The sequence below is a fragment of the Marmota monax genome, unplaced genomic scaffold (assembly GCF_021218885.2).
Source record: "Marmota monax isolate L192 unplaced genomic scaffold, Marmota_monax_Labrador192_F-V1.1 WCK01_AAM20220418_F8-fsc00040, whole genome shotgun sequence".
In the NCBI taxonomy this organism is placed as follows: domain Eukaryota; kingdom Metazoa; phylum Chordata; class Mammalia; order Rodentia; family Sciuridae; genus Marmota; species Marmota monax.
The window spans coordinates 8,772,078-8,787,317 of NW_026692782.1; the positions used below are offsets into that span (position 1 = coordinate 8,772,078).

General features: G+C 41.8%; 1 protein-coding gene across 4 annotated transcripts in view; it reads right to left on the bottom strand.

Moving 5' to 3' along the window:
• Nucleotides 1–15,240, bottom strand: part of Psd3 (pleckstrin and Sec7 domain containing 3) — a 564,781-nt gene that overhangs the window by 421,515 nt on the left and 128,026 nt on the right. The gene's annotated exons all lie outside the window — the stretch shown is intronic.

Below are 15,240 nucleotides of genomic sequence, written 5' to 3' on the forward strand. Positions count from 1 at the left end.
CACGGAGCTGCTCATTGGGGGACTTTTTTGGCTCCGCCCACGTGACCCAGCCAATCGGCCTCAAGAGCAGGAGGATTGTGGGAGGTGGAGAGAAGCTTGTGTGGGAGAGAGAGGCTTGTGGAAAGCCGGTGGTGGCAGTTGAGGCTCTGAGGGTTTTTCCTGAGAGGCTGTTTTGTTTGGCGTGTGTGGTTCTAAAAATAAAGTTAGTTTCTTTTGACAAGTGGCTCCTGATTGTGCCCAGCCAGACTGCGGCACAAGGTCTTTGAACCTTAGGGGCTCAATGGGTTTAGAAAGAAAGAAAGGAAGGAAGGAAGGAAGGAAGAAAGGAAAGAAAATTGGAGATAGGAACACCTTAGAAGCTTTTAAACCTGAGACTCATTTGACCTGATCACGTCTTAAAAGATGGCTTGTTGCTGGGTGGAGAATAGATGGTGCATGTTGGGACAGAACAACAGTGATGGCAGGAAGACTTGTTGAGATTCAGAATCTACTGAAATCAGGCAAGAGGCTCTGGAGGCTTGCACTGGAATAGTATTGATGAGCAAGCAATGAGCTTACTGAATAAGTTAACTTGGGAGGTGATATCTCTTATTATTGTAGGTATTTTAGGTAAGGGAGGAAAATCAGGGAGTTGTCAATGAATTATGTTTAGAGCACACAGCATCTCAGGTCTCTTTCTCTGAAATTCTACACACTGTGAGACTTGATATCCTTTTACATAGAAACTGCCTTATATCTCCATTTTTAATGGCCCACTACCTCCTGTAAATCAGAAGCAAAATGGCAAATGCATTAACTCAGGACAGACATCACTGATTGGAGCTAGTGTAGCTAATTAGCCTCCTATAGCTGTTCATGTGATCCTAATGTGGGAGGGTGCCCTGTCATAGGGAATGTGCCCCATCGTATAGCATTCATTTCAGTTGTCCATTTGGGGTCAGAATACCCTGAGCCCTTGGTTCGCTGGAAAAGAGACACAAATTCCTGAAGATCACATAAGAGAATGTATGGAAAAAACACAAAGCTATAAAGTTCTAAAGGAATCGAAATTATTACATTTTATTTACATGAAATCCAGTGCCAAAAGTATAATCAAATATTTTCTAATGTGTTATTTCATTTTGTAAAGCTGGCTGCTGGGAATGCTACACCTCTTGGGCTTACCTGGGCCAGACACAAAAACAGCTAAAACCCACAGACCACTATGTACCAGATAAACACACTGGACTATATACAGTGTATAAGACGTAAGGGTCTGCCCCGATGCACCTGAACAACCAGTATTCCCCTGTGCTTTGATCTTGTCAGCAAAAGTTATCTGATGAATTATCTTTCCTTGTTCCCAAGAACCCAAAACTTTGATTGCTATTATTATTTGAAGATTGTGCTTTTCCTATGAGGTTTTATAGAGAATTAAAAGAATGAGGGAACATATTTGAAAAAGGGAGAAAAGACAAAAGAGATAATTAGGACTGCATTTGGTTTTACATTCTAGTTTGGGTTTTTTAACTTGTACATTTTTGTAATTTAGAGCATTACATGAATTTCATCATCAAAGAAACTTTAAGGGAAACATTTTTCTCTTCTTTAAAATTGTTTTATTTTTTGTGTATTTGTTTATATGGGAACAAAACAAAACTGATGTGAAACAGCTGACTGAACATGTGGTTTTGAAAACATTACATAATAGAAGAGAAAGAAGAGATTTGGTTTCCCACATACAGTATTTTGTCCCTATGGGCTGCTGCTTCTTCTTCTTCTTCTTCTTCTTCTTCTTCTTCTTCTTCTTCTTCTTCTTCTTTTGGATATCAAATTCCAAAGTGATTTTGCAGGTGACCCAGCTCCTAGAATTACAATCTGCAAAAATTATTTCCCTTCCATATGCTCAGTAAAAAGTGTAGTGATGGCTTCCATATGAGGATAAATCCAAGCAAACCCAGGCACATGCTTGAAGCCAGTTTCAGATATGATAAATTTGGACCTATCATATGTAAAATAAAGGAAATTATATGTAACTGCATAACATTAGTGATTGAAATATCAAAATTCTTAAATTCTTTCTAAGCAAAGTAGGTTTTCTATAAAATTGCCCATGTCTGGATACCAGTTACATTTCTGCAGGGATTTTTTTTTTATTGTTGTTGTTTTTGTTTTTTATGTCTAGGATATAAGCAAAGAGCACCTCACAAAAGTGCTTTTCTTTTTCTTTTTCTTTTTGATTTACTTTTCCCTTAAGTTCTAGGGATTGAACTCAGGGGCAGTCTACCACTGAGCTGTGTCCTCAGCTCTTTTTAAAAAAATTCTTTTATTTTGAGACAGGGTCTCACTCAGACTAGCCTGGCTTTGAACTTGCCTCTGCCTCCCAAATGGCTGGGATTATTGATGTGCACCATTGCACCTGGCTCAAAAGTGCTTTTTCTATGTGTCACTGAAACTCAAAATAACTGAATTCTTGAAGAGCTCAAAGGAGTAGCATAAATCCATGGAATATTCTTCATCACTGAGTGCATTTTAATTTCATCCATTATGTTTGAGTTTGCTGCCAAAAGTTCAATTCTCTCTTTTTTAATTGAATTGGGTGCCTGTGAAAGAATTATACTTCCTAAAAAGACAGCACGACTTTACAAGAGAAGATTCATTGCTTTCATCTCCAGTTAAATACAATTTTCATCTTAGTAAGACTAAACACACACACACACACACACACACACAGATATTGTATCCCCGAGTTTCGATTATGCCAATAGGTAGGGAGGACAAAAAGAAAGAGGACAATAATCTTAACTTCATCCTATCTTCTTTCCCCAATAATCTGCTTGTCCATAAAATACTCTAACCTTATGGAATAGAAACCCAAAGTCTATATAAAAGACAGACAAAATAGAAAAGAGTAGAATTCATGTAGAGACACAGGACCTGAGGCAAAACTTAACAGGAGATCCATTCATTCTATGTGCAGCATCCGACCACACATTTGACCAAATATGGAGACTGGCAAACAGCAGAGTTGGTCAAAACAGCTGTGGTAAAAATCCACATGTGTGGAATCATGCTATGTAAACAGATTTGAAACAGTGTTGGTGGTAGTTCAAGGTCAAAAATTTCCATGTTCTGTGATACTCAAACAAACAGCTCACAGGCAACGCTCATCTGGCAGTGTTTTTGTGGGCCTGGGGTGCTTGCAGGAACTGCCATTGTTCCTTCTGGGCTTTTTGGATTCTGGCTAGGAAAGAACCCAATAGGTTGGGATCCAGCCTGTTGTGTTTGCAGGTCACCTGCAGGTTCGCAGTTAGGGACAAGGTGGATTGACCACATATTGTTTCAAATCTATAAAAGGCATTAACCACTTTGGATTTTTCTGTAGGACCTTGGTCCTTTGGCTTGTTTTTCAACATGCTGCAGGCAGAATTTCCAACAGCAGGGCCCAGAGCAGCTGCTTCAGGGGATCCAGCCTCAGGACAGTGCTCTGCTCCTACCACAGAGGCCTCAAAGCCACCCGCTGACTCAGGTGCAACCACAGCCAGAAGCAAGCTTGGTGCAATGCTGCATGGATGACCTCTGACCCTGCTTGCCATTTGCATTATTTCCCCATTTTGCTCCTCTTCATCAGTATCTATCACTTTTTATTGATGCATCTCTATTTATTACTCTTATTTAGGCCCTCATTACCTCACAACTGAATTAATTACTGCACCAGTCTCCTGGCTGCTTTTCCTTCCTTCTAAATCCATGCTACTTACTAATGCCAGCTGTATCTTTGATTATCTCATTTCTCTTCTCTAAGCCAGCCTGGCAGGGCTAAGGGCCTGGGCTTTGGAGCATCAGATAGGATTCAAATGTAAGCTCATCTTTAATTAGCCTAAAGGAGTCATTCTATTCTTAAACCCATTTATTAATTTGTAAATGGGTTAATCTGCACCTGGTTGTTGAACTGATTAAATAAGATTATATCAATTAGATTCTAGAATGCATCGAGTCTAGTCCCTAACATGTAGCAGACATTAAATGAATCTAAATTATCTTCTGATCTTTTTTCACTATATTTACTGTTATTTATTAGTCCTTATCTAGTCACTAAAACCTTCAATGCCCAGATCTTAGTCTCCAGGATTTACTTTGGTGAGGACAAAGACATTTAAAAAAAAGAAATCTAATAATGAAAATAAAATGTGAAAAGTACTGTGAGATTGAAAGAATTATAAAATTACTATGAGAACTTTGCATCGTGGTACAATAAAGCTTCACAGAAGAGATTCTATGAGGATAATAAGAGTTTGGTGGAGAGATAGGGAAAGTTATAGAGACAAATGTAAAGGTTTATGCATGTTCCAAGAGGAGATGAGACTTTTAGGGAAAACAAAATCCAAACTGCAACAGGCCTTGAGGCTATAATAAGGAGTCTAGACTACTTCAGCTAGGTGGTAGGGAGAAAATTGCAAGGACGAGATGATACAAAGCTAAAAGAGTCACAGGGTATGGAAAACATTGACCAAAGGACCAGGCTCTTCCTCTGGTGTGTCTCTTAGTTTGAATTCACTTGGAGTGTGAAGGGAGTGGAGAGGACAGAGGCCACACAGGGCCACACCTCTTCCCTGGAAACACAGCAGCATTTCTAAGCGACAGCACAGAGCAGCACTTGAACACAGCTGTTCTTGGTAGCTGTTTTCTAGGACTGACTTTTGCAGATGTTCACCCAGGTGATTAGAAAACTAATGTTCTGGCAACGATGAGGTCTCCTTACAGAATGAGAGAAAAGTAATAATCCCTACATCAGTAACATCTTCTCTATTAAATGCGGAAGGATATCTAGAAATGGAAGAAAGTGCAAGAATCCAGTCATCTGATTCAATCAAACATCCGCTGGTGTTGGGAGGGACTGCTAGCATTTTGGGGTGCCTCCTAAGTGCCAGGACCGTACAAGATGCTTTATACACCTGATCTCATCTTATCCTCTTAATAACCTGTAGGTAGGTATTTTTATTCCCGGTGAGTTAATTGCTTGCATGAAATTAATCATTGCTAGATTCTCACGTTGTGTCCTTTAAGTCTTGTTTTTGACCACAAGCAACATGATCCTTTATGTTCTGTTCCTAAGAGATGGTTACTAAGGAGAGTTGAAACTGATTACAACTTAGTGTGGGCAAACTCTTACTGGGATCACCCAGTAGGAGATAATAGAACATTGTAAAGAGGAAGTTACTAGATTTTACAGTTTCGACTTGACGGGGATTCTGAATTATGCATTATTTTAGCATTAAGGAATTGATGGCCATCACTTATTCATTCAAAAAATAGGTAAGTTCTCAGGACCATGCATCTAGACAACATCAGGCTCAGAACGGGCCATGCCTACTCCTTCCTGCTCAGTCTTGGCACTGTGCCCTTATGGTTTTGTTTGGCCTCTTGAAATGTCCAAGTACAGTATAACCTCAAGGCAAGCAAAAACTCTTTTTTTTTCCTTCCAATTTTGATGCAATGCTAGATTACAAAATAAATTTCCAGATGCTAATCTTTCCAGTAAGAGCTGATGATTTTTGTTAAAAGTTTAAAAAAATTTTTCGAAGAAATAGTATCAATGTTGATAACAGTATTTAATACTGATGTTTTTACTATCATTCAAGTCTTGACAAGTGAAATCATTGTTAGTCCTATAATAGAAACAAATGCTAATTATAGGGACCGAACTCTCAAGTATGAGTCTAAAGTGAACCCTTATCTTGAATCAGATTGGTAGTAGTCTTTACCTACATAATATCTGGAGAGTGAAGGGTTAAATCTTTGGCAGCCCTGGGACTAACAGCTGCCAGCAATTACATTTGTTAGCCAGCCTTTGCAAACCTCACTGCCTCCCAGGGGCTCACTGCCAGCAGGACTCTTATTCCTGTGAATATGGGGACATAAATCTCCCCAGGAAGCAGCAACTAAGCTAGGTGCTTGAGTGGACAAGGTACTTAAGAGCCCAGGCCAGAAATGCAGTGCCACTCAGCTTCTGATTTGCTAATGACATAATCCCCGGCTGATTTGCAGGCGTGGAGGTCCGTCTCTAGCTCTGCAGTTCTCTGTGCTCTGGGGCAGCCTCCAGGCTGCCGCAGTACTAGTGCATAGTACAGTACTTTTTTTTTTGGTATTAGAAATTGAACCCTGGGATGCTTAACCACTGTAACCACTGAAACACATTCTCAGCTGTACCCCCCCACCCCGGCCTTTTGAGACAGGGTCCTCGCAAAGTTGCTTAGGGCTTCACTCAGTTGCTGAGGCAGACATTGAACTCATGATCCTCCTGCCTCAGCCTCCCAAGCCATTGCAATTATAGGCATGCACCACCACGCCCAGCCATAGTACAGATTTTTATCATAAGCAAGGAATTCAGGATCCCTGAATCACAAGGACCACATGATACTCATTTTTCACACAATATCTCTTAGTCACAGGATAAAATTCCAGCATTAGGGATTCGCACCCTGGCATAAGCACCATTCTGTTCCTGCAGACTTCTTCCTGGGATGCAAACCTCTAGAGTTGGAGTGCGCAGGGAACAAAGGAATGCAGGAAGGAAAGGACAGAGAGAGGGAGGAGAAGAACATTCAACCTTTGCTTCCTTCACAGCTTTACAGTGGAGCCTAAGGGCAGAAACCAAGCTGTCTGTTCATGGCTTCTCTAGCACCTTACAAAATACCTGGTACAGGTGGACACTCAGTAGGGATGTGTGGAATGATGTGCATGAACACAGCAGAGAACCAGCCCTCTCCTCCCTAAGGACAGGAACACAGTAGAACAAGGACTCCAGGGTTCCTGTGCTACAAAAGATCTAACCTCTCGTGCTGTCCTAGGTCCCAATACACTGGCCAGGTGGGCTTCCTGGTCTGAAACTTCTGCTGTCAGGTGATGTCTGCTCACCTCCAAGTTTTCCATTGAATGGCTTCTGATTCAGTATTTTAAAAAGTGAAACCTCATGCAAATTCCTTTTCTTTCCTTTGCTTATGCAGCTGGCTTGGTTTGCCCAAATCTAGAAGCAAGCAGTATATGTACGTCCAAAGACTGAACCAGGTGGACAACTTCGAATTCATTCTTCTGAAGCCTGTGCCAGAAGTGGCAGTCAGGGTGAGGCCAGGCTTGATGGCTGCCATCTGGAATTGAAATGAACCTGAATGCCAGCGTGTCTGGTAGGACAATGGAGCCAACCTCAAAGAGACAGGGCCCCACCCTCTCCTGCAGGCCACAGAGTCCTGGAATGTAAGAGCAGCTAGAGACATTTTTATGGGATCCTTTTATGAGGGCAGGGTGTACTTTGTCTTCCCTTTTAAAGCCCACGCCTTTGAAAGTCAGATTCCTGGAGAAATGGTTTACGGCCTTAGGCCCGGTGAAAACCATTTAGCTTGCAAAGATATATGGGTAAAATAGGAAAGGTGCTCAGCTGCTGAATTAATACTTTATGTACTCCAAGCAATTTAACTGCCAAAGCGTTAGCTTGTATAGCGTGGAAGACAAATGAGAAGAGAGAAGCAGGCTTCAAATCATCAGCAGGGCCAAGGAACGTGAGAACTGTGATATGTCGACTTGAAAGATGTAGAGATACGATTTGCTTATGAATCTGTAGGCAGCCTCATTCACAAAACAGAGAAAACTGTCACTGTTCGAGTCACATTTATTCAATATGAGCAGGGAAGCAAGGAAACTTTAATCAGGCTTTTTCATTTTGCATAAATTTAGTAGAGCTATATTAGGTTCTGTGTTTTTCTGGGGCTGTCATAACAAAGTATTGCAGCCTGGGTGGCTTAAGCAACACGAGTTTATTTTCTTATCGTTCTGGAGACTAGAAGTCCAGGATCAAGGCGTTGGCAGGTTTGATTTCTTGCTGAGCCCTGGTAGGGCCTCTCCTCAGAATGTGTGTTGTATGTACCCTCATCTCTTAGGACAACAGTCATATTTGATTGACACTTTCTAATTACCTCCATTTACCTGGACTTCCTCATTAAAGGGCTCTTTTCCTAGTACAGTCACATTTTGAAGTATGGGTTAGGATATTAATCTAAGAACTAGTGGAGGACATAATTCAGCCTAGAACAGGTCCAAAAGGAGGAGATATTCTCCAAGGAGGAAAGAGGAGACTATCTCCCCTTATTTCGGTCCTGCACATAAGCAGGAGGTGAGAAATCCCTCGAACCTAATTCATATATGTGGGTGAGCATCCTGTGCTCCTAAGACAACATGTACCTCTAAGATCTATGAGAAAAGGTGATGGTGAAGATGTTTTTCTTTCACTTTTTTCTTTTTGTGGTACTGGGGATTAAACCCTGGGGTGCTCTATCACTGAACTACATCCCTAGCCCTTTTTATATTTTATTTTGACATTGTCCAGGCTGGACTTGAATTTGCAATCTTCCCTCCTCAGCCACCCCAGTAGCTGGAATTATAGGAATGCGCTACAGTGCCCAGCAAGATGTTTTTATTTTCTCTTCAGAAAAAAGGTGAAAGCCTCCTTGGCCCCTGAGCCTGCAGAGTGCCATGGCAAAATCCATATTCTGAAGCCAAACCCCCTGCATTGGAATCCCATCCCTGCACCCAGCCTCTACTAACCTAACCTGCTAATTGACACATTAATAAAACACATTAATAAAAAGCAATCATTACAAGGGAAGAAAAGGAGCAATTAAAATTCCTTGCTAGTCAGTACCTTAGAGGAAGCTGAAGGTCTGATTTAGCCAGGACTTAGGACACCTAACGCCTTTGTTCAAACAAGCCAATCCATTAGTGACGGAGACTGCATTCATTCTTAGCTCAGGAGCGTGCTACTGATAATGTAGGTCAAGGAGTCATGTCAGCTCTGCTAAGTTAGTCTTTGAGGACTCCAATTTGCAAGTTAGAAAGAATAAAGAGTTCTTAATATGTGACTCCATCACTCCTGGGCCTTTGACATATGCCTGTATGTCCCCTCTGAGTAGAAGAAGAACTAACCACAAAAATGGTGGTGGGCTCTGGCATCTGTGCCCATCACCACATCTCCACCTGTGAGAGAAATAATGGCTTAGGAAAAAAAAAATGGAAAAGATATGGGATTAAGCAAAGGGGCTGAAAACTTTCCATGGAATAAGAGCAAGACATATACATTCTCTCTCAACCGTCTTGGTGTCCTGAGGAAGAATCAGAACTTCAGGGAGAAAAGGGTGTTTGCTCAAGATCTTTGGGCTTAGAACTAATGGCTCCAATTCCAAGCCCACTGCTTCTGAAAATTCACCAGCATTGATTCAAACCCTTCCATACTGCTCCCTATACCACAGGTGCAGGGCTCATTTACTCTACATCTGGCTATGCCCTCCCTCCACATTAAGACCTTCAGTGGTTCCATGGTTCTAAGACTGAACAGACGCTTCTCAAGCTGGTCCATGAGACCCTCCTTTCTGGCACTGGACCCTTACATGCACATTCCCCAGCCTTCTGTGGCACCTGCTCCCTCAATGGCCTCCTGCCAGGCCCTGTCCTTATCAGGCTTTCTCTCCCATAGAGGCTCTGCAGTGGCCAGCCCTTCCCCCCTTCCCATCTTTGCCTTGCTAACCAGATTATCCTTCAGTTCTTGATTCCATTGTTCCTAGTCCAGGTAGACTTCTGGGCTTCCTGGGATGAAACCACATCTTCAGTTAAGCACTCTTCAACACCCCACACAATGCAGGCACACAGTAGGCGCTCAATAACCCTTTCCAAATGGAAGGATAGATTGAGTGCCCCTGAGTTCAGTTTCTGGTACCAGAGAGAGAGAGAGAGAGAGAGAGAGGAGAAGGAGGAGGAGGAGGAGAGGGGGAGGGGGAGGAAGGGAGACAGAAAGAAAGAAAAAAAGGAAGGCAGGAAGAAAGGAAGGCAGGGAGAAAGAAAGAAAAGAATGAAAGAAAATAAATGAGTGTGTTTGCATGCATTTAAGCCTTTTTTTTCATTCATTCTGCTTCCGGAATGGGGAAGTTGGCTCAGGCACAGTAGAGGAAATAAAAATTCCCAATTAGAATAATGGTTCCTTCCCGTGAAGGCCTGCAGAACTATTTGTCACCGTGCCATGCTGATTTATAATCTAGCGAGGTGAAGAGCATATTACAGTCTTGCCCTGTTAGATTGTGGGCAGGGGCCGTATTTCATGCATCCCTGAACCCTGCACAGTGCAGGAACTTATGCATTTGCTGGAGTGGGGAGGGGCACAAAGTGCTAACCAAAAATAATAGCTACGGGAGTAGGCTCTCGGCTCAGACATAAAGACGTTCAGAGCACAGGTGGGCGAAGTAACTCCAGAGGAATAGGGAAATCTTTTCCTCTGATACTACAACAAAGGAAGAGAGAAGTTGTATACAAATAGATAAAGGTAATAGGGGATCTGGAGGGGAACATTTGTCACCCACAATTTGCCCAGCTTCAGCCTTTCCATTGGCAAGGTCCTTAGGTAGAAGTGAGGGTAGAAGGAAAAAAAATAAATGCAAACTGGAAGAGAAACCTGGAATCCCAGCTGCTCCAGGAGGCTGAGACAGGAGGATTGCGAGTTCAAAGCCAGCCTCAGCAATGGTGAGGCGCCAAGCAATTCAGTGAGACCCTATCTCTAAATAAAATGCAAAATAGGGCTCTGGATGTGGCTCAGTGGCTGAGTGTCCCTGGGTTCAATCCCTGGTACCAAAACCAAAATAAAACAAAACAAACAGGAACTTATAAAAGCAAATGTCAAGAACTGAGATTGGTTTGGTTAAAATATATTCCTTGGAATTATATTTTATATATTCTAGCTGTGCTTTGCTACCTAAACCCAAAGTTTGAGAAATGGGCCATAGGCTGGCTGTTAATAAGGCTAAATAAAGAGTCCAGTTGGGGAAGGAATCCAATGACATCAGGAGGGAACAGATTTTCAAATCCAGGTGGGAGAAGACCAGTTGCTGAAAATCTCAATAATGACTGAAGAAGATCAAGAATTGAGCCCACAAAGCTGGGGTGGGTTCATGGAGTCTCCCAGGACTTAGAAATAAGATGGAATGAGGAGGGACAGGTGCTTGGATACAGAATTGAGTGTGATTAGGGAAAAGGAGTCCAGCCTGGTTGTCCTTGATTATCGGTGGAGGGTCTGCTCATGTCGATCCCTCCTGAGAATTGTGTATACACTTCCTCTAGACCTTAACACAGGCGAAGTTCAGCTAGGACATGACCAGCCTGGAGCCAGGGGTCAACCCACATAGTTACATTGGGGACAGTCCCCCAAAAGGTAATTGGTTAGGAGGTCACAGTCTTACAGTAATAAGACTACTGGGCAGGTTCTCAACATGTGGGCTAGTTACTGGAATCCAAGCAGAAAGAAATCATAGGCCAAGTGTTAAGGTCTAGGAATATTAAGTCATATTAAGTGGGTCTGGGAAGTGTGGGAGCAACTGTGGCAGGTGTTGAGAATAAATGAAGATGCTTGATTCTTCTGGAACTGGTGCCAAGGAGGCAGAGGAAAAATCCCACCAAAGAATAATCCCTGTCCTAACACACACACACACACACACACATTCATACATACACACACACTTTTCTCTTGAAAGACAATGGGAAAATGCTCCCTATTCCACAAAAGAGGATACTAGACACAGTGATTTAATAGAGAATGCCAAGTTTCTTATAAAATGAAGAGTGAGGTAAGGAAATAAAGAAATTTGTAATGAATTGGGAAACACTTAAGGTACAAGCAAGAGCAAATATGACCTATGAGGAGACCATGCTACTGAGAAGCACCTTAATCCAAAGCTCACCTTGACTTTTCTAGGTCTGTAAGCCCAGAACTGGAGTAGGAACTAGGAAATTGATGCTGGCTTGCACGTTTACCTCAGGTCCCCTGGCTGTGTTAGGGTTGTCCTCTGCTCAAGGAGAAACTTTAGCTCTTTAGAGAACACAGATATATGATAGAAATCAGACAGCCACACTTGTGTGGTTAAAAATGCTTTTTGTTGATACAAGAATTAGACTGTTGGACCAAGGTGACTCAAAAAGGTTTGGCATCTTCCCAAAGAAAAGGCAGATACTTTGAAGTCCTTGTATGTACATTGCACCCCCAAAGTCACAAAAGTGTGAGTTTGTTGAATTCTTTGGGACATAATAAAAGTAATGAGTCCTCCTATGTTAAAAGAGGTAGAGAAGGGTCCAGGAAACTGGATTCCTAATGACAAATGTGCCAAAGATCTTTTTTTTAAAAAATAGTTTTTCCCTTAGTTGTTGATAGATCTTTATTTTATTTATTTATACGTAGTGCTGAGAATCAAACCTGGTGCCTCACACATGCAAGGCAAGTGCTCTACCACTGAGCCCCAGCCCCAGCCCACCAAAGATCTTCTTGCTGGCAGCCTTTGCAAAGATAGGTAAGGTAAGCTGCTGTGAACCTATCTCTACTTATTCTCCCTCCCCACCTGGAAGCCCAGTGCCTGTGCTTAACTCCTCTGTCCTTCCCACCAGCAGCTTTTCTGCCCCACCTCAGGTGCAGAAAGGGCCAAGAAGAGAAAATGTCTCCCTTGGTCAGGACCAATAACCAAGGATTAGTCAGAGGATGAGCAGGATGTTTGTGAGGGGTGAGGTGGTATGGGAGGAGGCCAGCAGGAAATGAATCTCGTCAAAGAAGCTACCAAAAACATTCCAAAAATAAAATAGATGATATATTGAACACCCATGTACTTAACATTCGGTTTTGTCCAGATCTCACTTGCTTCAAATTTTTCTTTTAATTTCTTTGATGTTTTTCCCCAAAATTTTCTAAGAGAAATAGTAGTTTATAGAAATACCCAAGGCCCCTGGAGCATCCCTTCCCAAACCATTTCCCTCTATTGCTTCATGTTTTTCATGTTTTTAAAATTTACTTAAATGAAGCTCTGGTTTAGCAGGGATCATCCTATTTTTTTTAAGGGACAGAAAACACATTGGCATAAAGCCAATGAATTTTCTTTTCTCATTCTTCCCTTAAAATTGTTTTTTTTTTTTTTTTTAAGGATCAGATATAGGTGTTTATACATACATGTGGAGAGAGTAGGAGAATCAAGGTAAAAACAAAAAAATTAAAATATAAAAAAATTGTTTTTTATGCAATTTTTTGAGTTTTATTCATTTTGGCAGTTATAGCTTAGGTTTTTCCAGTTTAGCTATTTTATAGTATTCTATTGAATAAATATACAATAACTTATCTATCCATTTTTTTCCTACTGATGGTACATTTGGTTCCAATTTTTTTCTTTTAAAAAAATCCTACCATAAATATTTCCATATGTGTTTCCTTATGTCTAAGTGCAATGTATACATGTGCACATAAGGAAGCGTGCACACAAACACACATTAATTAATCAATTAATTCATACATTAATTTTTTGGTATTAGGTATTAAACCCAGGGACACTCAACCACTGAGCCACATCCCCAGCCCTTTTTAAAAATATTTTATTTAGAGACAGGGTCTCACTGAGTTGTTTAGGGCCTCAGTAAATTGCTGAGGCTGGCTTTGAACTTGTGATGCTCCTGCCTCAGCCTCCTGAGCCACTGGAATTACAGTGCCTGACAAGTGCAATATTTTCTTAATGGCATAAGAAATAGAATTTTAGATTGGTACCATTAAAATACTACTGGGTGTTTTAAACCTTCCCATTAGTTCCATGAAGGAAGGAATCCGTCTCTTTTGTTCATCATAGTGTCCCCTGTTCCTAAACACTGCTTAGAAGAGAAGGCACTATATAATTACTTGTTGAATAAATAAATGAATGAGAATTTGATTTTTTTTTTCACCTAAACCATGAGGCCTCCTCTGGCCTGCTTGTCTCTGACCCATCAAATCTCTCCCGCTCTGACTTGCCCCTGCACTTGGATGTGAGAGTGATGGTTGATACCCGAGTTAGGTCTATGAAAAGCTCCTGTGCTGGGTCCTCCAGTGCTTTCTCCTTGTGTCTTTTGCAGACACTTTGGATATTCCCTGTCATGAGTGAGCTAGCCCATTGACGTACACCAGCAGGTCGGCATTTGCCCACAATGTCAACGGCTGCATCATTTCTCAGCTTTACTTCCCTGAGTACTCCTGGTTTCACTTGGCAGGTTGTGACCATGGCAAGGAGTTCTTTATCCATTCCAGTCTTAGTTACTAATATCCGTAACACTCAAATCACACTTCACCCAATGGTACCTAGGCTACAGAAAGCCTAAGGCAGGCTTAAGGAGGCCACAGGATTTAAAGAGGCAGTAAAAAAAAGCAGAGTCCCTGCAAGTGGTCACTTCCTGGAATGACAGGTCACTTATCGCATGTCAGTTGAAGAGTTCGGTTGATTTTGAAGTGAGCAGCATCTAATGGCAAGGAGGATGCATGCTGAGCCAAAGCCCAAGGACAGGAGGAAGTCTGTCACCTGGTAAATCTCCAGGGAAGAGGTGTTGACCTGTACACCAAGTGGACCATAATAAGGTGATGGGTAAGGGTCCTTGTGCCATAGGGACTTACTGTTCCTCCTTTTCTATGTGTCTGGAGAGTTGGCTGCATCATTTGTTGGTCTGGTGTTTCTGATAAGCTCACATGCCTGGTTACTCAGGCAGGGTCTTGATGAGTCCATGTGTCTAAGCCACGTGCCCCTGATTTAGCTAAGTTCATTAGGTGATCATTTTTATTAGCATGAATAAGTTATGTATCAGTCTGTGTCTTATGCTATTGCTGTGCAGGGGGTGGTTGTTCTTGGGAAGTTCTGCATGTCCAACATCTAGTGGTTATCCACTTGCAGAGACAAGGTGCCAGATCATTCTGCCTTAGCCCTTGTACTCAAAATGGAACAGCCCAGGCAACCTGGTGCTCCACATAACTGGAGTAGCTCAGAGAAGGGTGCAGCCTGAAAGGGATTAGGACACAACCTGCTCTCTTCATGTTGAACTGGTGGAGCCACTTAAGTGAGGAAGTCTGACCCCTGAATCACGGAGAGCAAGCATTCTCCCACTGCTCACAGACACATATTTTGGACTATACAGGAATTAAAAGTAACCTACTGTGTTAAGATACTGAGGTTTAGGGGTTTATTTGTTATACAGTCTAGTGTTACCCCAATATTGAAACAATGATTACCTTCTTTTTAAAAATTTTTTTTAAATATTTTTTTTAGTTGTTGATGGACCTTTATTTTATTTGCTTATTTATATGTGGGGCTGGGAATTGAACACAGTGCCTCACATGTACGAGGCAAGCGCTCTACCACTGAGCTACAACTCCAGCCCTAATGACTACCTACTTTATAAGCA